Genomic DNA, 21,147 nt, shown 5'->3' on the forward strand with positions numbered 1-21,147 from the left:
AAGGGGTCAGATGCCTGGTGGGCAAGTCAGGCTCACACTCGGTCAAGGCTGGTTGGGAGGGACAGGGTGTGCTGGGGTGGCCCTCTTGTCCCCGATGTTCATCCCAAGCCCTGTAGGTGGATGTCACTGTGTCCCAGGGGCAGGTCTATGCACACTCAGGTCTGTGTCCAATCTGGGAGCCCCAGGTGGAGAGGGTGGAAGGACACTGAGGATGGCCGGCCGGGGCTGTGATGTCTCCGGGCCGTCCGCGGGTCACTGTCTTTACAGAAATCAACTGATGAAATCGGGAAACGTCTGGCCGAATCCCGATACACCAGCCCTACAGAGTTGTGCGTGTGCCCCGTCGCCCAGGAGGGCCACCCTGGACCCAGGGAGAGAGTGGCTGCAGGGAGGTCTTGGGAAGCAGAGCCTGGGGATGACCTGGGAAGGCCTCCTTCACCGCCCCAGCCCCCCCACAGGGTCCTGGTTCACGGGTCCTGGGATCAGGACCCGGAATCCCCGGAGCCAGAGCCCGAGGGTGAGAAGGCTGGGGTGGCAGATGTGTGTTCACGGGGTCCGGGCGGTGCTGGGCCACCCAGGGAGGAGCCCCCGGGGGCTCGTGTGGGGCCAGGAGCAGAGACTGAGAGCCCGGGCTGCGGCCTGCAGGGGGGCAGATGTCCTGGTGTGGGTTCCTGGCCGCGGCTTCTCGGGGAGGCTCTGGGGTGAGTTGTGTGTCTGCAAAGGCCCCTGGAGAGGCCGTCGCTGGGTGGGTGGGGGGCGGGGGGAACTTCCCTCCTCTCACCCTGAGGCTTTGGAGCCGCTGCAACCATCACTCTGTTTCCTTCTCAAGAGTCCGGGGCAGGACCAGAAGCTGGTGGGGCTCCAGAGCCCGACCCAAGGGCATCCGGGTCCTCGTCGTCTCTGCAGGCAGGGGTGGAGTCTGGAGCGACTCCTGCAGGGGCCGGAGAGCCAGCAGGTGACCTGGAACCTGTGCTGGGACAGGGGGCACCTGAACAGTGTCAGCTGGTTCCTGCTTCTGCTCCCGACACCGTTCCTGCCACCGCCCTGGTTCCCGTATGGATTCCGGCCACAAATCAAGGGCCCAAAGGCCTTCGAGGGGTGTTTATTGTATTTCTAATTGTTGCTCCAGTCCCAGTCACCGACCCCGTCACCAGAATGACTCTTCCTCTTCTCCCTTATCCTTTCTCTCCACCACGTTTTAGGTGGTACTTTATTTGTTCATGGTTTGTTTAAAATCCACATTAATCTTCAATAAAAATTTATTTTATATTGTGCAATTCCTGAGCACGGGGTACGCTCACGACGCTGTGAACCACGCCACAGAATTTTGTTGCAGAATATCTCGGTCCCCAAGGGTCACCGTGTACACGCAGCCCTCAGTGCCCATTCGTGTCCCCTCCAGCCCCTGGGAACCCGAGTCTGTTTTCTCTCGGTGTTCCGTTACCTACTCTGGAGGTTTCCGTCAAGGGGAATCTCGCCAGAGATACCTTTGGGTCTGAACCAACTTTTCAGACGAGACAGATTCATTTTTGTACTTTGTGTTCGTTTGAAATAGACTTTTTCTCCTTTGATATTGAAATCACAATGGATTAAAGATTAGGTGGGAAAAAGAGGCCCCTTCGGTGACGATGGTCTCAGGGTGGAGACCCCTGTTTGTGCTGTGACACCACAGCCTGACACGAGAGAGGACACGGCTGGTCCTCCCGTGGCCCAAACAGAAACCGGGAGATGCAGAAGGCCGGACGGTCACATCACGGAGCGGAGAACATCCCTCATGACCCAGGGCCCGAACGGTTCACAGCCTTCTGCACCAAATAATGCTCCAAAGCCAGTGCGTTCCCCGGGATGGAGGCCAGACCCGTCCCAGTCCAAGGGGAGGCAGCCCCCATGGGAGCAGGCATCAGAGATGCGGAACGTCCCGGGGAGGGACTCGGGCAAGTGAAACCCAAGGGACGCAGTGCTGGGCACCTTCAGACGGGCAGGTTTCTGGTCTGGGGACCCGCAGCCCAGGTGACAATGTGAGGAAGCACAGGCCCCAGCCGATCCACAGCGAGAAGTGTGACCGGCACCCCTCTCTTGGACAACAGAGCGCAGCCCCCATCCGCGGCCACAGGCGCGGACCCTCCCCCAGCAGGGCTCGTCCCAGGACCAGCGGAGAAACTCTGGTGCAGCGTGTGGGGTGAGCCGGGTGCCAGGTAGGTGCTCTTCCCGAGCCAGCTTTCCCTGGGGCTGGGTGCTGGCCACTCAAGTCTCTTCCTCTGCATCCTGTGTCCCCACATCAGAATTTCCAAAGCGCCCCAGCCCTGGAACATGGGCCGTTTGTGAGTTTTCACTCCCAGCTTCCTCAAGGGATCAACTGTGTGCATAAATCTCTCCTTTTTCAGGACACAAGCCGTCAAGTGGACTTTCTGGGTCAAATTTTATATCATGTGTCAGGTACAAGCCTCGGCTTTCAACCTCCACGGTCTCCCGGGCCACTGAGATCCTTGCTTGGGAAAACGGGGGTGCAGAGCCCCGGGACTGTGATCTCCAGGAGGGATCGGGCAGGCGAGCTCTGAGTGGAGTGACCAGGGTACCTGGGGTGGCCGGCCCAGCAAAGACCGTCCTGACCCCAGCCCCATACCGGCCCCCACGATGGTGGCGGTGGACGAGGAAGGAGCGGACACTCGTGTGGGTAGTTCCACAGCTGGTGCCGGAGCTGCTCTGGCTCGAACGGGGGCTCTAACCCCGGAACTGGCCCCAGGGCTGAAGCCGGAGCCGGCCCCATCTGTGCAGCTGGGGCAAGAGGCGGTGTTGGACGGGGCTCCAGCTCTAGGGAAGGTGCTAGAGCCGCAGGCACCTCCAGAGAGGACCCAGACCTGCTTCTGCAGCCGGATATGGCTCTGGAGCTGAAGCTAGAGCTTCTGCTGTGGACTCTGGCTCTGGCTCTGGCTCCGGAGTGGGTGCTGCAGCGGCTTCAGCTTTGGCCCTGGAAGTGCAGCTGGCCGTGCAGCCCGTGCGAGCGACGCAGCCGGTGCCAGAGTCCCGGGGGATCCGAGCCCGGAACCGCTGCGGGAGCTGTCCATGGTGCTGGAGCTGCTCTGGTTCGGAGCTGGCTCTCGTCGCGGCTGCGATGCCGCGCCCGGTGCCGGGGGCCCCGCTTGCATCGCCGGTCCTGGATCTGGCCCTCCGGCTGGTGGGGAAACCGGCGGGGGAGCTGGTCGGAGCCCCGGCGTTGGCTCCACCTGCGGACCCGGCGTCCGGGCGGACGCCGACACCAGAGCCGGCGCTGGAGCGGACACGGGCTCCGGCACAGGAGGCGGTGACGGAGCCGGTGCCAGAGCAGGACGTGGCTGGGATGTCGGTGCCGGAGCTGGTTCTTTGTCCGGAGGTGGCATCGGCTCTGCGTCTACCACTGGTGCCCAAGGCAGCTTTCGCTCTGGAGCGGGCGCAGCAGCTGGCACTTGCGGGGGCTTCTGCTCCGGACCCGGTATGAGAACTGCTGCTGTGGCAGGCTCTGACCCTCAACTCGGTCCGGACTCTAGTTCTGGAGCCGATGCTGGAGCCGATGCTGGAGCTGGCTCTTCCGTGCACCCTGGCACCGGCGCTACATGGGCCTCGAGCAGCTTCTCTCTCTCAAGTGGGCACTGGAACGACCACCGGGGCTGACACTGCGGTTGGCCAGAGAGCGGCCGCCGTCTCTGGAGGCAGCGCTACAGCCGGCATCGAGCCAGGGCTGGCTGGCGGGAGAACACCGACCCTGACCTTGGACCTGGCACCACAGCTAAAGCTGGAGCGGCCTCGGTCTCGGCAGTTGAATCAGTGCCGGACCTGGAGTTGACTCGAGCTGGGAAGTGGCTTGACCTCGGGCCCTGGAGCCGGCTCTGGCTGTGGTTCTGGGCTGGTGACAGAACCCGCTGTGGCAGTGGCTCAGACGCAGAGGCCGGGGCTCAGACTGACTCTGGGTCTGGAGCTTCGGCGGGAGCTGGCTGGCTCTGCAGGTCTCTCAAGCTCTTGAGCCGGTGCCGGAGCTGGCTCTCGGGTGGGATCTGGCGCTGAAGCCACTTCCGGGGCTGACGCTGGCTGTGGAGACGGTTCCAGCCCTCGAGATGCCTGTAGCTCTAGTCGTGCTGCCGGGAGCGATGAGGACCAGGTCTAGTTCGCTCCTGCCTTGTCCGTTGCTCTGGAATGTACGTCGGTCCGACCCACACTCCAGAGCTGGCTGGTGCCGGACCTGGCAAGTCGGTTGACGACAGAGCTGCCTCTGTCTCTGCAGCCGGTGATACCGCGGGTGCCTGTGCTGGTTCCAGCCCTTCCGCTGGTCCTGGAGCCGGTGCTGGAGCTGGCCGTGGTTCCGGGGCTCTCACGTGAGCCGATGTGAGAACAACAGCTCTGGACTTGACACTGGCTCAGGTGGGAGAGCCGGCCCGCGCTCCTTACCTGCCGCTCTATCTGCTGCTGGGCTTGTGCCGGAGACGCCCCTAACTCCGGATTCGATACCAAAGAGCTGGCCCTGAAGGCGGTGCGAGCTTTGGAGCCGGGGGTCGAGCCGGCACCGTGGTCGGCACCGTGGTCGGCACTGGTGCCGCAAGAGGACGAAAATTGGCCACGCGAGCGCCTTCCCACGTGCCTTTGCAAAACCAGAACACGTTCCAGCGCCGCGCAGAGAAGCCCCAGCCCGAGGATCCACCCCAGGGCGTCTTCCTCACCTGTAGACCGTATGCGTGAATATCAAATACCTTTCTTTTCTTCCCTTCCTTCTTATCGTGTAACATCTTATCGTGTAACATCATATAAGATGCATTAATAACGGCTCACTTCACATCATAGGATGTAAGTCACAGGATATCGAAGACTAGCGTGGACGTCCCCTGAGAGCTCAGCATCCTCCTCGGGGAGAGGATTTGTATGGTTTGAACTGTACGTGGGACAGCTGTGCTACGTTAGGAGGGAGGATGACTTTCTCACTCTCTTTCTTTGGAGCTAAACCTGGAGAACCTCAACGACCACAGCGCTAAACTGCCTTCCCGTTCCCACTTTAAGAGTCTCTGTCACTTGCGGGCCTTAGAGACCGAGCGCCACGCAGCGTGCAAAGTGCCTCCCCGGTCCAGGCCTCGTGTCGCGTACTGGGCTCTGCGGGCACCTCCTGGGAATGCCGAGAAGTGCGTGGCTGATGCTTTCCTGGCTGAGGACACAGGTGACCCCCCAAGCCCTCTTACCTGGAAGAGGCCAAGTTGTGGGCTCAGGGCTGCCGCTCGCGAGACCGGCCGGAAACACCGTCAGCACCCAGACTCCCGGAAGAGAAAAACGGGCCTCCCGACGCGAGGCCTCAGAAAACAAGCCAGAAACGGTCTTTTCGGAATGTGGACTTCCACAAAGGAAGTCAGTACAGAAGATGCTGTATTCCTTCTGCCATGCGTCTCGGGTGAGCAGGGGTTTTTGCCTCCTTGTCATTACCCGTTAGGACACATGCTTGATATGCTCTGTTTCCCGTACAGTCGACTCCATTGATGCTAAAAATTCTCACTCTATCGTCGGGACAGAGAGGAGGAAATTATGGCATACGCGTGCCAGAGGCAGCCACCACCTGGAAGATCATCGTTACTATTTTGATTTCTAGTTGTCCCTTGTGGGGCGTGTCATCTGAACGGGCCCACCCCCAGGCACACAGCGGCCCGAACGAGGATAACCAGGACCAAAGAGCTCCCATCCGGATCCTGATGAGCTTCCAGAGAAGTTCTGTGTGTTTGTGTGAGGGAGAAAGACAGAGGAAGAGGGAAAGCGACACGACTTCGTGGTTTTCACGCTGCTGTAAAATCCGATCGCCACTAAGTACAGAAAACGCTTGACAGAATCCAACACCATTTCGTGATACGAACGCTCAAAGCAGAAACAGAAGGGAACTCCCTGAGCGCTCCTAAAGGCCACCTACGAACAAGCCACAGCTCCCGTCACCCAGAACGGAGACAAGACTGGAAGCCTTGTCCCTGAGTTCAGGAGCAAGACGGACGAGGCCCAAGCCCCCGGCAGCAGCCCACGCTGTCCTAGAGGTCTGGGCCGTGTCGACGAGGCAAGAAAGGGGGATAACAGACATCTAGATCGGAGGGAATGAAGGAAAGCCGTCTCTAGTTGCAAAGAACATGACTGTGGACATGGGAAATCATACAGAATACACAGAAAAGCTTCCGGAAGTAATAAAATAGTTCAGCAAGGCTGCAGGATACAAGCACAGTACCAACAAAGAAATTGTACGAGACGGTAAACTGGTGCAGCCAATGCGGAAAGCAGCATGGAAACTCCCCAAGACATCGAAAATAGAAACACCATGTAATCCGGCAATTCCACTTTCGGGTATTTAGGGGAAGAAAACGAAACACTCACGCCAAAAGATATCTTACCCCCGCCTCCCAGCACTACTTACAGAGTCAAGACGTGGAAGGAACCCAAACGTCCACGATGGATGGACGGATCAAGAGGATGTGGGAGTGTGCGCACACAGAAACGTACATATCATAGAATACTAGTCAGTCATAAACAAGGAGGAAACCCGTTTGTGACAACACAGACGAGGATATTATGCTACGGGAAATAAGTCCGACGGAGAAAAACAGATATCATGTCTCCTTTGTAAGTGGGATCTTAAAAACAGAGCTCAAAGAACTCACAGACAGAGCAATCACACTGGTGGTTGCCAGAGGCAGGGGCTAAGGGATGAGCGAACCGGGGAAGGTGGGCGAAAGGTACAAGCTGCCGGTGATAAAATAAATAAGCCTAGGGACGTGATGTGCAGCCTGGTCACTATAGTTAATACTGCATTGCACGTGTGGAAACTGCAAAGGGGTAAATCTGAAAAGTCTCTGTGACAAGAAAAAATGTGCAACTACGTGTGCAGATGGACGTTAACAGGCCCTGCTGTGTGATCACTCGGCCATACACACAGCTACCCAATCATCGAGGTACATACGGAACGGACTGAATGCCACGCGTCCGTTCAACAAAATCAGGGGCGCCCGGGGGGCCCAGTCGGTTAAGCGGCCGACTTCAGCTCAGCTCAGGATCTCACAGTTCGTGGGTTCAAGCCCGCATCGGGCTCTGTGCTGATGGCTCAGAGCTGGAGCTGCTTCGGATTCCCTGTCTCCCTCTCTCTCTGCCCCTCCCCCACCTGCACTCTGTCTTTCTCTCTCTCTCTCTCAAAAAGAAACACTACAAGTAGGTGAACTGAAAGACAGCATCACGAAAGCTAGAAGGCACCCTACTGAATGGGACAATGAATCGGCTAAGGACATATATCCTAAGAGACTCGCATGTGGAATGCATATTAAATCTTACAACTCAATAGGAAGAAACCACGCATCCAATTTAAAAATGGGAAATGCAGGGCGCCTGGGTGGCTCAGTCGGTTGAGCGTCCGACTTCGGCTCAGGTCATGATCTCACAGCTCGTGAGTTCGAGCCCCGCGTCGGGCTCTGAGCTGACCGCTCAGAGCCTGGAGCCTGCTTCTGCTTCTGTGTCTCCCTCTCTCTCTGCCCCTAACCCACTCACATTCTGCCTCTGTCTCTCTCAATAATAAATAAACATGAAAAAATTTTTTTTAAAAATGGGAAATGCAGGGGCGCCTGGGTGGCGCAGTCGGTTAAGCGTCCGACTTCAGCCAGGTCACGATCTCACGGTCCGTGAGTTCGAGCCCCGCGTCAGGCTCTGGGCTGATGGCTCAGAGCCTGGAGCCTGTTTCTGATTCTGTGTCTCCCTCTCTCTCTGTCCCTCCCCCGTTCATGCTCTGTCTCTCTCTGTCCCAAAAATAAATAAACGTTGAAAAAAAAAATTTTTTTTAAATAAAAAATAAAAAAAAAAAGGGAAATGCAGCTGAGGAGACATTTCTCGACAAACGATAAACAAGTGACCAACAATGTTCCACATCGTTCTTTAGGATGGAAATCCAATCAAAGCCACCATGACATACAAGTTCACATCCACCAGGACGGCTGTCGTTAAAAAGATAGATATTAAGAAGTGTTGGCACGGATCCGTAGACGTTGGGGTCCTCCTCCTATGCTGGCAGAAATATAAAGTGATGTAGTCCTTTGGGAGACAGTCTGGCCATGTTTCAAAACGTAAACACGGAGTATCCATATGATCCAGGGATGAAAACCTGTGAAAAGCCTGACCGTGAACATTCACAGCATTGCCACTCACAGTTGCCCAAAGGTAGAAACGCCCCCAATGTCCATCGACTGCTGAGTGGATACAGAACACGGCCTATCTACACCATAAAAATGATTTGAAGAACATGATCAGGCTTGAGACCGACTGAACTCCCGGTCCATGCCGCACTCACGGTGAACCTTGACAACATCAGCTGCATTTAAAGGAGCCTTCGGAAACCAGCACATCCGCGTTATTCTGTGTATAGAAGAGGCCCAACACAGCCTCCCTAGCTACAGCTGGGCACCTGCTACCAGGTCATTACAGGAAAAATGACCTCAGGTGTGCCCCTGCCCCCAGGCGCCCCGAGGGGGTCGAGGGCAGTGGTGGTGGACGGTGCTCCCCTTGGTACCGAGGATGCGCCCTCTTACCTGCTGGATGACGGGGGTCCCCGATCCTCCATGGAGGGACGGAGGTCTCCAGCCGGTCCCTTCATACACAAACAAGGACAGTGCAAGACAAAGGCCCGGGGACAGGCAAAGCATCCCCGGTCCCCCGGGGCAGCTGGGCAGTCGAAGGGCACCCAGACCTGCCCCAGCACCGGAAAGTCCTAAGTGGACTCTGGGCACCGGCTAAGGCCCGTGCAAGGGCTGCAAACTGTGGGCGGGCACGGGTCGCCCTGCAACAGGTTGCGCACACCCAGTGCGCACGACGAGGCCCCACAGCGGCTGGAGGAACCCTTCCAACACCCCCACGGATGTGCGCCACGCGGGACCAGGAGGGGCGGAGTCTTCCGGGCGGGATGCGCGCCCTCCTGGCTGGGTCCCAGGACGTGGCTAAGTGAGGACAGAGGCCCGCGACCTGAGCCCGAGCCTCCCTTCCCCTGCCCCAGGCGTGTGTCTCCTCTCCTGCCCTGGTTGGAGGGCCCCAGTCCTGCCCCAGTGTCCCCACCCCTGCCTCCGACGTCCCCACCCACTGCCTCCTGCTACCCTCCAGCCCTGCTGGGAGCCCACACTGCCCCCAGGCTGGGTGAGCGATGTGGTTCCACCTCAGGCCCTCGGGGACAGTTGGGAAACAAGCCAGGAAAGGCGGGCACTGGCCCAGGGCAGCTGTAGGAAACACCTGTGCGCTCACTCCTCTGTCCCGGCTGTTACTGGCCATGTGAAATTCTGGAACGAAAGGTTGGGCCAGTTTCCGGTGGAATATAAAATGTAGACACTGCGGGGAGGGCTGAGACCCAAGAAACACAGCAGGATTCCGGAGGAGATGTGCGTCCCCCAACATCCCCGCCCCCGCCAGGCGGCCCTGCCGCCCCAGACCCTGCACGCCAGCCACGGTGTCTCCCGCCGGTGTGCTGGCCGGGGTCCAGCGTCTGCCATGACCCTAATTGTAGAGGATCTCGTTTCAGAAAATCTAGAACAGGGTGTTATGCAGACATCGTGTGTGATACCTTGTTCCAGTTACTGGCATATTTCCTACAGGATGCTAGAAATGAGAAAAAGAACAGTGATGGGCCAGGAGACACCCCATAATCCCACCGCTGACCTCCACCTCCCCTGGCTCCCAGGTGGGTCCTGGGCGTTTGAGTCGGCCTCAAACTGGGAAAAGGGTGCTTGGCTTTCTGCGGCATCGCCCTCGGACGCCCCAGTGTCGGGGCTCCAGGGACTGACCGGCTAGAGGTCACCTGCTTAGCCCCCACGCGTGTCCAGACGGGCAGGCTGCAGGCCCCAGGCGCTTCTCCCTGCCCCTCCGCGTCAGCTCTGTGCTTGCCCCTACCCCTCGCCTGGGGGCCGTGTGGACTCCGCTCCCTCCCGCTACTCCCTCTGCTGCAGGCCGGCGGCCACCACGTCCCCAGCCGGAGAGGGAGGGCCGACGAGAACACCCGCAAGCGACGCATTTCTGGCGTCTATGCCCGGCTCGAGCGGCACCCGCTCCGGTCAGCTCCAGGCGCACACACCCCGTCCCGTTCCCTGCTGGATTCTCAGCCCTCAAACTGTGCCGGGTGAGGAATAACACTTCACATCTCGCTGACTCACTGGGACCGTCCCAGAGCCGCATGACGCGGGCCCCGCTGTTTACAGCGACACATGGGAGCCGCGGCCTCGTGTCCATTCATTCATCACCGCAGGCGTCAGCACCCGTGTCTGTCTGCTGCTGTGTGCAGGCACCCGCACACGATGGTGAAGCCCAGACACCACCCTGCCCTCGGGCTCACAGCCTAAGTGGAGGGACGGCGTCTCCCCCACAGTCAGCAGCTGGGGCCACAGAGGCAGAGCGTCCCCACCCTCCCCAACCTGCAGTGACCCCCGACTCCTGGCCCGACTTCCGGCGCCCTGCGTGAGCTGGTCCAGACGCCCTCCCCTGTGGGCAGCCCTCACCCCACTCCGGCCTCCCTAGGGCCTTCCTCCCCCAGGGAACCCACGGAGCCGCGGCCCCTCAGAGGCCCCTGTCGCCACCGCCCCTCCCATGGCCCCCACCCAGGACGTCCTCATCTCCAGGGTTGGAGCCTCCTCAGGCTCCCGTGCGAGCTCAGGCTTTGGGTCGGATTGTCCTGGGGGCAAACCCACAATAGGGTCATGTCCCAGCCCTGTGACCCACAAACTCACGTGGTGGGGGTCAGAGCCTCATTTTCTTCGTTGATAATGGGGTCCGTGACTCCCATCTCAGGAAGGTGAGCAGGAGGCACGGGGGTCACCTGGCTGGGGGAGCCCCAACCCAGGACAAGACCTGGGCTGGTCAGGGCAGGGCTCCATGAGGGTGAAGACTGAGTCCCTTGTTCCCGTTCACCGCTGGCCTTGGTCGCTTAGAGCTGAGTGCCCTTGATCCCGGGGCCGCAGTTCATGTATAAGAAGGGGTGAAGTCAGTGAGCACCCCGGGGAGTCCCTAGCAACTCTAACCACCCCCAACACTCAGACATCCCCACGATGTGCCCCCTCCTTCCGGGTCTCCCTCCCACCCCTCTGACCCGGCCAGGGCTGCGGCCAGGGACAGGCTGCCCCTTGTGTCCCGGGTTCTGGCAGGAAGACAATGGGAGGAGGTGGAGAGAAGGAGGGGGAGGCGGGAGGTGACAGGCCGATCCTCTCCTTGCCCGTACTTGGTGTCCACCGTCTCCTCCAGGCCCCCTACCCTGGCCGTGCACCCAGCTGGACCCTGGGGGGGAGCGTGGGGTCTGTGACAGCTGGGACGGTATAGGGACATTCGGCGACCCTCGTGTACCCGCGTGTCCAACCCACCCGGCCCTCAAGTCTGCAGCCCACTGGCTGGGGTGAGGCTGATCCGAGGGCTCACAGGATTTGGGGTTACAGGGCAGCGGTCTGGAGGCAGGGTGCACACGGGATCAGTGGCACGGAGCCCCCCGGGGAGGGCACACAGCCGTGCCAGGCCGAGGACACGAGACCCAGCTGCCCTTTGCTAGGGAGGCCTGTGTGCCTGGCACATCTCCTCTCCATCCACCCAGGAGGAGAGCCTGGGCCCTGTCCACGCTGACGTCACTCCACGCCCAACCTCAGGGCCAGGTGGGAGACTGAGGCCAGGGACCGGCCCAGGACACGTGAGGTGGGCAGAGTCCAAGCAGTGGGGGTCTCCGTCCTAGGCCAAACTCAGTCCTCCCCTGGGGTTCGCCCTGGGAAGGAGACCCCTGAGGTCCCGTCGGATCCCTATCAACCCCATACGAGGTGGGGCTGTTATATCTGCATGTCCCCAGACCGTACAGGCAAGCACACGCACACACACACACACACACACACGCACACTGACCACCCGGCAGCGGCTCAAGGGGAGTACACCCTGGAGGGGGGAGGTGACACCGGGGCAAGAAGAAGGGGACTAGAGGCAGTTCTGCCACGGGGCAGGGGCGCCCAGTGTGCTGGCAGCATGACCAGGGCTCTTACGTGGGGTGGGGAGACGTGCCAGCCTGATGGCCAGCGGGGTCTCCAGGGTACCCAGGGGGCTGCCTGGGCTGGGCACTTCCCCAGGGCACCCGAAGAAGACGGGATCTGGGGTCCTGTGTCCACCACCAGCCTGGATCTAGAAGGAGACACCCCCCTAGTGGGAGGGGGCTACGGGACAGGCCTCAGCTTACTCCTGTGTAAATTGGGCTGCATAGATGTGGTGTCCCAAGGGTCCCACAGGCTTGTCTGCTGGCCCTGGACCTCCACCCCTGCACCAAGATGCTCCTGGTCCTGGGAAAATGCTATCTCCTCCCTCAAGGTCCTTCTGAGCGGAGGGCAGCCTGGGGACTTGGAGGACCGAGGACCTGGGTTTGCAGCACGTGGCCAAGCAGCGGACCCTGGTGTGGGGACCGAGGTCAATACCCTCCTTGTCGGAGCCCCGGGGCCTCATTAGGAAGGGCTTCCAGAGGTAGTGCCCTGGCTGGGGTGAGGAAGCCTTAGGAGTGAACGGGGCACCGGGACGGGAGAGGTGGAACGGGGGCCAAGGGAGGCTTGTGAAGTCCTCACATCGCCCTGGAGCCCGCAGGTCCTGCCCCTGTGCCCCCCTAGGGCCAGGGAGGGCTGCTGCCTGGACTACACCCAAACAAACGTGTGTGTTTTGTTTTCTGGTTTCCAAGCCTGGGGCTGTCATGCCGGTGCTGACCACCAGGGGGCAGGCTGTGTCCACTGTGCTCAGTGAAGTCTCTGGAGGGGGAAGGGACGCTCAGGGGTCAAGCTGGGCGTCCCCTGCCCCCAACCCAACATGTACCTCTTACTATTAGTCTGCATGTCCACAGCGTGAGCTGCTCAGAGGCAGGTAGGGACTCTGAGTTCCTCTCTGGACGCATTCAGCCCCTGTACCTCTTACCCTGAGCAGGGGCTGTGTTGGGCCCAGGGGCCGGAGTCAAAGATCCCGTGAGGTCCCAGCCCTCCAGGAGCTCACAGCCCAGAGGGGGAGGTGGGTCAAAGCACAAGAGTGAATCCGTGTGAAAGGAAAGACCAACACTGTCGGGAAATGAAGCAGGGTGAAGGAGGGCGGCCAGGGGCCCTGGGTGGGTGGGGGTCTCACAGGCTTCCAGGGTGGCTCTGATGCTGGGACCCAGAAGGACAAGAGGAGCCAGTCCCACACACGTCTGCAAGCAGTGTGCTCCGGGGACAAGCAAAGCTGCAGAGACTCAGAGGCACGGAGGGTTTGTCCGCAGAGGAGCTGAGGAGGAGCCAGTGTGGCCGGAGAGAGCTCGGGAGGGAGGAGAGTGGGCCCGGGCCCCAGCCTGGAGGATGGGCTGTTGTCTATGCTGGGGGACACATTCACCTTACTTGGACCACCTCACACTTTCTGTACCAGTCTCCCGGCTCGGCTCAGCTGGGGGCCTCAGCCCCACGTTCACCCAGGAGGCCAGGGCTGCAGCCTCAGCGGAGGCTCGACTGGGGCAGGGTCCGCCTCCAAGACCGCGACCGGGCACGTGCTCTTGGCAGGATTCGGCCGGGACTGGGGGGGTCTCAGGACTTCTGTGTCTCAGCCCGGAGCCTCTGTAGGTTCTTGGCACTGGGCCTCCTGGGGCAGCTCATATTGTCTGCTCTTGCTTCGTCAGAGGGAGACACACACACAGACACACAGACTGACACAGAGACAGAGAATGGACCCGGGAGAAAAGGAACCCAGAGAAACCACAGGCTTTCATGAACCAGCTTGGAAGCGACACCCATCGTTATATTCTCTCCCTCAGAACCGGTCACACGGGCCTTCCACCGGGGAGGGGAGAGGATGTCACGAGGATTCAAGAGGCTGTGTTAGTAAAAGAGGGCACGTGTCAGAGATAGAGACCCCTGTGCGTGCTGTGACGCCACAGTCTGACGCCAGCCAGGACAGGGCTGGTCCTCCCGTGGCCCAATCACAAACTGGGAGATGCAGAAGGCTGGACGGTCACACCACAGAGGGGAGAGCATCCCTCACGACCCAGGGCCAGAAAGGTTCACAGGACTCTGGGCCAATTAATGCACCAAAGCCAGTGCGTTCCCCGGGATGGAAGCCAGACCCGTCCCAGTCCGAGGGAGGCGGTCCCCACGGGAGCAGGCGTCAGAGATGCGGGGCGGCCCGGGGAGGGACTCTGGCAAGTGAGACCCAAGGGAGGCATTGGTGGTCTCTTCAGACGGGCAGGTTTCTGGTCTGGGGACCGGCCGCCCAGGTGACAAGGTGAGGAAGCACAGGTCCCCAGTTCAGATGTGATGGGCTCCCGTGTCTGGGAGAGAGTCCTCAGGCAGAGAGGAGGGACCAGGGGCTCCAGGGGGATGTGGCAAGCCTGCCGGGAACCAGCCCCTCCGGCTGCAGGTGAACCCAGGTGCCAGAGGGACCTGAACGGGACAGCAGTGCGTGGCCGGCCTCGCTTTCCCCATCCAAGGCCAACGTCTTCTGCAGCCCTTGCCACACCGCCCCTCGTCTCCAAGCAAAGTGGTCTCTTCACTCAGGTTCCCTGGTGCCCGTTCAGGACAAGGATGCCTCCCGGTAAGAAAGAGGAGAGCCGGCGGGGCTCACCCAGCCCGGGGGCCCTGGCAGACAAGCCGGCACTGGGCCTGTGGGCCACGGCCCTCTCCTGCCCCCACCGGCACCGTCTGCCCTCTGTCCGCTGACCCCCACCCCTCAGGAGACGAATCCAGCCCGAGGACCGTCTCGGGGACGGCCTGGGAAGCGCTGGGTGTTAGGACAGGTGAGGGAAGACACAAGGGGTGTTCTCGACTCCCAAATCTGATGACCCAAATCTAGGAGGAGAGAGGAAGATGGGAGGAAATGCAGGGTGTGCATTTTCATGTCTTCCTAACAGGAGAGGTGGGTGGGTGACCCAGGGACTCGGGCAGAGACCTGACGCCTTCAGGGAGCGGGAGGAGGATCCGAGAGAACCAGAGCAAACCCACAAAAGCACAGGGGCGGCGGGAGGTGCCAGAGACCTACGTGTGCGGGTCCTCCAGGGCCCCCACCCTTCGCTCTGTGTGTGTGTGTGTGTGTGTGTGTGTGTGTGTGTACGATGGTTAAAAACCTTGGTGAATATGGCTTACATGTCTTCTTAGGGTGAGGAGGCCAATGGGGATGGCGCTACCCCTTGCTGGCTGTGGCCCAGGGCCCCTGGGTGGGGTCCGGGGCTCGCTTTTGGGATCCAGGTGCGTGCACACAGCAGGGAGCAGACAGGGTGCTGAGGGCAAGCAAGGACGCATCCACAAAGGGACAAGGACAGAAGAGGTTTCTGCTCTGGGGGGTGGGGCAGAGGCTCTTAGGTCTTGTGCTTAGATTTGGGGAACTGCGGCTGCCAAGGCACAGCTGTCCCGGTGAAGCCCCCTCAGGGCGCCCGAGTCCACCTGCCCCTGGGGGAGCACCTGCGACCCTCCTCTCTGCCTGAGGGCTCTGTCCTGCCCCAGGGTCGCCTCCTCTCCTGCCAGCCGGGTCCAGCCTGCCACCTGGGAGCGCAGGTACTGCTAATGCCCTGGGGACAGGGCCGGTCCGCGTAGGAAACCATCTGCCAGCGGACTTGAGCGCCAGGCCTCAACGATGCTCCCCCTCCTCCTCTGGCTGCGTGGGTCCAAGTCCTCCTCTGCTCAGGGACCACCCTCTGTCCAGGCTCCACACGCTGGCACTTGAGGCAGGTTGTCTGGACCTTCTGGACTCGTGCTTCCTTGTCGGGAACGTGAGCAGAGGCCTCCCTCCCCGACTCGCCAGAGGGGACACGGCCAGGAACATTCACTCCCTGCAAAGGAAGATGCCACGTGGGGGACCTATCAGGTCGTGCTCACTGGAGAGGTCACCGTGCTCAGCACACAGCAGGGACCTGAGTTCCCCAGCTAAATTAGGGAAGGAGGAAGGGAAGGAGGGAGGGAAGGAAACCATAGAAGTGAGGTCCACACCACGTCATGTCAGAGGTCCGGTCAGAGGGCGTCATAGCTCGGGCCCTGGAAGGGGGCACGGGACACGTCCTTCTGTCCCTCCAGCGCTGACCTTCCTCCACGTGGGACCTGTTGACCTCCTGGATCGTCTCCACCTCCTCCGCAAACAACGCTGAGTGTTCCCAGAAGGGGGACAGCGAGCAGGGGCCAAGGAGGGGCTACCGGACTCCTGTGCCCTGGGGGACTCTGGGACAGCCTTCCAGGTGGCCCTTTATGTCCTCCAGGCACCAGGCCACGATTCCACCTCATCTCTCAGGGAATGTGCCAACCCGTCTAGAAGGCCCGTTACGTCCCCATGTCACAGATGGTGACACCGAGGCTAATAGCACAACCTGGGTCACAAGTAAGGTGAGCTGGGTCAGGAAGCTCATCTCCTTGACTTTGGATTGTCCTACCCACGGGCCTGCATCTTGGCGTCCTGGGGCTCGGGGTCCCTCTTCCTGGGAAACCCCACCACCTGCCGAGGGCTCCCCCCCCCCCCGAATTCAGGAGAGCAGAGCTGACCAACCTGCCTGGGGCCCCACATGGGGCTGGGGAAGGGCCGACACCGGGCTCTGGGGGCTCTCCCAGTATTGGGCCAGCCGGTCCCCTGCAGGACGAGGACTTCTCGCTGGGGATCGGCTGGGGCCTCTGCTTCCTCACGTGGACACCTAGGTTGCCGGTCCCCAGACCAGAAACCTGCCCGTCTGAAGGCCACCAGCGCTGTCTCCCTCGGGTCTCACTTGCCCGAGTCCCACCCCGGGACGTCCCGCATCTCTGACGCCTGATCCCATGGGGGTCGCCTCCCCTTGGACTGGGACGGGTCTGGCCTCCATCCGGGGGAACGCACTGATTTGGCGCATTATTTGGCCCAGCGGCCTGTGAACCTTCTGGCCCTGGGTCCTGAGGGATGCTCTCCCCTCTGTGGTGTGACCGTCGAGGCTTCTGCATCTCCCGGTTTCTGTTTGGGCCACGGGAGGACCAGCCGTGTCCTCTCTGGCGTCAGGCTGTGGTGTCATGGCACAAACAGGGGTCTCCAACCCAAGACCATGCCCTTTGTCACCGAAGGGGCCTCTTTTTTTCCCACCTAAATCTTAATCCATTGTGATTTCAAGGTCAAAGGAGAAAAAGTCTATTTCAAACGGCCACAAAGTACAAAAATGAATCTGTCTCGTCTGAAAAGTCGGTGCAGACCCAAAGGTATCTCTTGTGAGATTCCACTTGAAGGAAACCTCCAGAGTAGGTAACGGAACACGGAGAGAACGCAGACTGGGGGTTTCCAGGGGCTGGCGGGGGACTAATGGGGAGTGAGGGCTCGGGGTACACGGTGACCCTTGGGGACCGAGATGTTCCGCAGCAAAATTCTGTGGCATGGTTCACAGCATCGTGAGCGAACCCAGTGCTCAGGAATTGTACAATGTAAAATAAATAAAACTTTTTATTGAAGATTAATATAGATTATAACGAATGAACAAATAAAGTTACAGCTAAAAAGTAGAAGAGAAAATGGATAAGGGAGAAGAGGAAGAGATATTCTGGTGGGGGGTCGGGGTCAGGGATTGGAGAATAAATTTGAAATAAAATATAACAAAAATAAGGTAAAATAAACACCCCTTGTAGGCCTTCAGGCCCTTGATTCGTGACTGGCATCCATATGGGAGCAAGGGTGGGGGCAGGGGCAGGGGCAGGGAGAAGGGTGTTGACAGGGGCGGGGCAGGGGCGGGGAGATGGGCAGTGGCAGGAACGGTATTGGGAGCAGAAGGAGGAACAGTGGAACCAGGAGAAGCAGGAGCAGAAACAGGACCCAGCTGACTCTGCTCAGGTGCCTGCTGTCCCCGCACAGGTCCCAGGTCACTTGCTGGCTCCCGGGGCCCTGTAGGAGTCGCCCCAGACACCACCACTGCCTGCAGAGCCCCCGAGGCCCCCATGCTGTTGGGTTGGTCTCTGGAGCCGCACCGGTTTCTGGTCCTGCCCCGGACTCTTGAGAAGGAAACAGAGTGATGGTTACAGTGGTTCCAAAGCCTCAGGGTGAGAGGAGGGAAGTTCCCCCCGCCCCCCACCCACCCAGCGCGGGCCTCTCCAGGGGCCTTTGCAGAGACACAACTCACCCCAGAGCCTCCCTGAGAAGCCGTGGCCAGGAACCCCCACCAGGACCTCTGACCCCTTGCAGTCCACAGCCTGGGGCTCTCCTTCTCTGCTCCCGGCCCCACACCAGCCCCCAGGGGCTCCTCCCTGGGTGGCTCAGCACCGCCCCCACCCTGTGAACCCACATATTCCAACCCCAGCCTTCTCACCCTCGGGCTCTGGCTCCGGGGGCTCCGGGGGCTCCGGGGGCTCCGGGTCCTGGTCCCAAGACCTGTGAACCAGGGCCATGTCGGGGGCCGGGGCGGTGAAAAAGGCCTTCCCAGGTCATCTCCAGGCCCTGCTTCCCAAGACCTCCGTGTGGCCACTCCCTCCCCGGGTCCAGGGTGACCCTCCTGGGCAACAAGTCACACACACAACTCTGTAGGACAGGTGAATCGGGATTCCGACAGTTGCCTTCCGATTTCATCGGTTGATTTCTGTAAAGACAGTGACCCGCGGACGGCCCAGAGACATCACAGCCCCACCCGGCCATCCTCAGTGTCCTTGCACCCTCTCTCCCCGCTGCTCCCAGATCGGACACAGACCTGAGTGTGCACAGCCCTGCGCCTGGGACACAGTGACGTCCACCAGCAGGGCTCGGGATGAACCTTGGGGACAAGAGGGCCACCTCAGCACACCCTGTCCCTGCCGTCCAACATTGACCGAGTGTGAGCCTGACCCGCCCACCAGGCATCTGACACCTTCATCAGCCTGCACCTGCTCAGGTGGGCCCTCCACACATGACCCCTCCATCCACGCACACACACACACACACACACACACACACACACAAACGGGTGGGCACCTAGGGCCCCTCAAGTCAGATAAGAGCGGTATCGGGCTGGACCGGCTGTCTCTGGGTCTCCTGTGTTACCTTTGGGTCCCTGCGAGCTAGAGACCTGAGGCGTCCTGTACATGAACTGACCCACTGTCTCCATGGTCAGGAAGCGTCCCGGCCACGGGCTCCCTGAGCCGGCAGCCACGGGACACGGGCACACAACAGGAGAACATGTTCGTCAGGCGAAGGTGTCCCAACGAATGAGCCCAGTCGGGCGCTGTCTCCAGAACGTGGGTGCCTGGTGACCCGGGTAGTGAGTTCAATTGGGCTCTGTGACCAGAGAGGGGAGGTCACTTCCTGGCGTCCCCTTACCCGATTTCCTGCTCCTACAAGAGCCCCTCCCAGGTTGCAAGGGGCTCCCCTCCACCCCATGCCCTGTCCCTACAGTGACACCAACATAGCCCAGACACGTCCCCGTAAGGTCTGGTGCAGTCGGGGCCGCGGCTTTGGGGCCACAGACTGGGTTCAGACCTGGGTTTTCCTCGTGACAAGTGCTGGGACCCTGCACAGTCCCTGTGCCTCCCGAGGCCCCCCGGTCTCCCCGTCTGCACAGTGGGGTCCTTGTGGCATCTACTTGTAGGGGCGCCATCAGGGAGACACCGTAGACACGTCCCGTGCCTGCTATCCCATGAGGCTCGTGGGCACACGTGGCCGTGGAAGGATGAGGAAGGGGTGGGCCTGGCACACACGGAACACACTCACGCGGGCCTGGGTCTGCTCTGGGTCCAGGCACAGCCACCCCTCCTGCCTGGGTCCCAGGCCCGGGGGAAGGTGGAGGTGAACTCGTTCAGACCCTGTGCCCACCGGACACGACTCCAGGGGCTCATTGCATTTGGGCTCGGGTCCCAGTGCCTGGTCTGGGCCTACGTGCTGGGCGGTCCCCACTGTGGCTCCCAGCCGTCCCGAATCCTGGTCCCCGGTCCCCTGTCACCTCCTCCCCTCCTGGGTGGACGGCCCGTGTGACCGGGTTCTAAGGGCTAGAATATGATGACTGGGTGTCATTTCCGGGCCGATGCATGGAATTTCTGGTTTCCTCTCTCCTGGGTCCATTCTCTGCCTCTGCCTCGGACTCTGTCTGTCTCTGTGTGTCTCGCAGGAGCAGGGCCTGTGGACTCCAGGGTCCAAGTGACAACCCTCAGAAGCCTCCCTTGTGGCCCGTGTCCCTCCCCGGCCCGGTGCTCAGCTCCCTCATGAGGCCTCCTCACCCCAGCCAGGGCACTGCCTGGGGAACCACTTCCTAATGAGGACCCGAGGCTCCAACAAGGAGGGTCTTGACCTCGGTCCCCACACCAGGGTCCGCTTCTCAGTCTCGTGCTGCAAACCCAGGTCCTCGGTCCTCCAAGCCCCCATGCTGCCCTCCGCTCAGAAGGACCCTGAGGGCGTAGGAAGCGTTTTCCCAGGAGGGGAGAACAGAGGGCCAGGGATGAAGATCCCAGGACACATACTCATCTATGAGCCTGTGGGACCCTTGGGACACTGTCTACGCAGCCCAGTTTACAGAAGAGGAAGCTGAGTCCTTCTGAGCCGTAGCCCCGTGCATACTTCCTAGCTCCAGGAGCCCAGCGAGGTGGACACAGGACCCCAGACCCCATCCTCCCGTAGTTCCTGTCAATCCCCCCAGACACTTGGTTATCCTGGAGGTGGCCCCAGGCCTCCAGAGTCCTCTTGGCACCCTCTGACTTCCCCCTGGGCTGCAGCCAGGCACAGGCTGGACCTCTGTCCAGGTCCTGCCAGAAAGACAAGGCAGAAGGAGGAAAGGAGAAGGGCAAGGGGCAGACCGACTTCTCCCTGCCCTGAGTCAGCCTCCACTGCTGCCTCCAGGACCCTGGCCCAGCCATGCCACAGGGTCCATGCACCTGGACCCTGGGGTGGAGTCTGCAGTCCAGGCCAGCTGGGTGGGATGGGTGTAGTCACTGGCCGTCGTGTCCCCAGATGTCCAATCCACCTGGCCTCGCACCCTGAGGCCTGCCTGGATGGGGAGGGCATGGTTCTGGGGCTCAGGAAGGTTGGGGTTCCAGAGTAGTTGGCGGAGGTGGGAACATGGGGGACCAGCCAGGTGGGGAGCGATTGGATTCATGCACGTCAGCGTCACCTCTGGATCATCCACAGGTGCTGAGTGCCGGTCCCTGGGCACACGTGGCCATGACACAGACCCGGCTGGCCTTGGGGAGGGAGGCCTGTGTACCCAGGGCACCTCCCCTCCACCTATCCCTGGGGGCGAGCCTG

General features: G+C 60.8%; 2 long non-coding RNA genes across 2 annotated transcripts in view; one reads left to right on the plus strand and one right to left on the minus strand.

Moving 5' to 3' along the window:
* Positions 1-18,327, minus strand: part of LOC131491134 (uncharacterized) — a 42,166-nt gene extending 23,839 nt beyond the window's left edge. The window contains exon 1 of the long non-coding RNA XR_009251325.1: positions 18,254-18,327. This is a non-coding gene — a long non-coding RNA (uncharacterized LOC131491134). The remainder of the gene's footprint in view (positions 1-18,253) is intronic.
* The window catches only part of LOC131491133 (uncharacterized), a 72,601-nt gene that overhangs the window by 44,870 nt on the left and 6,584 nt on the right, over positions 1-21,147 (plus strand). The window lies entirely within an intron of this gene.

The sequence above is a fragment of the Neofelis nebulosa genome, chromosome 12, assembly GCF_028018385.1.
Source record: "Neofelis nebulosa isolate mNeoNeb1 chromosome 12, mNeoNeb1.pri, whole genome shotgun sequence".
Classification (NCBI taxonomy): domain Eukaryota; kingdom Metazoa; phylum Chordata; class Mammalia; order Carnivora; family Felidae; genus Neofelis; species Neofelis nebulosa.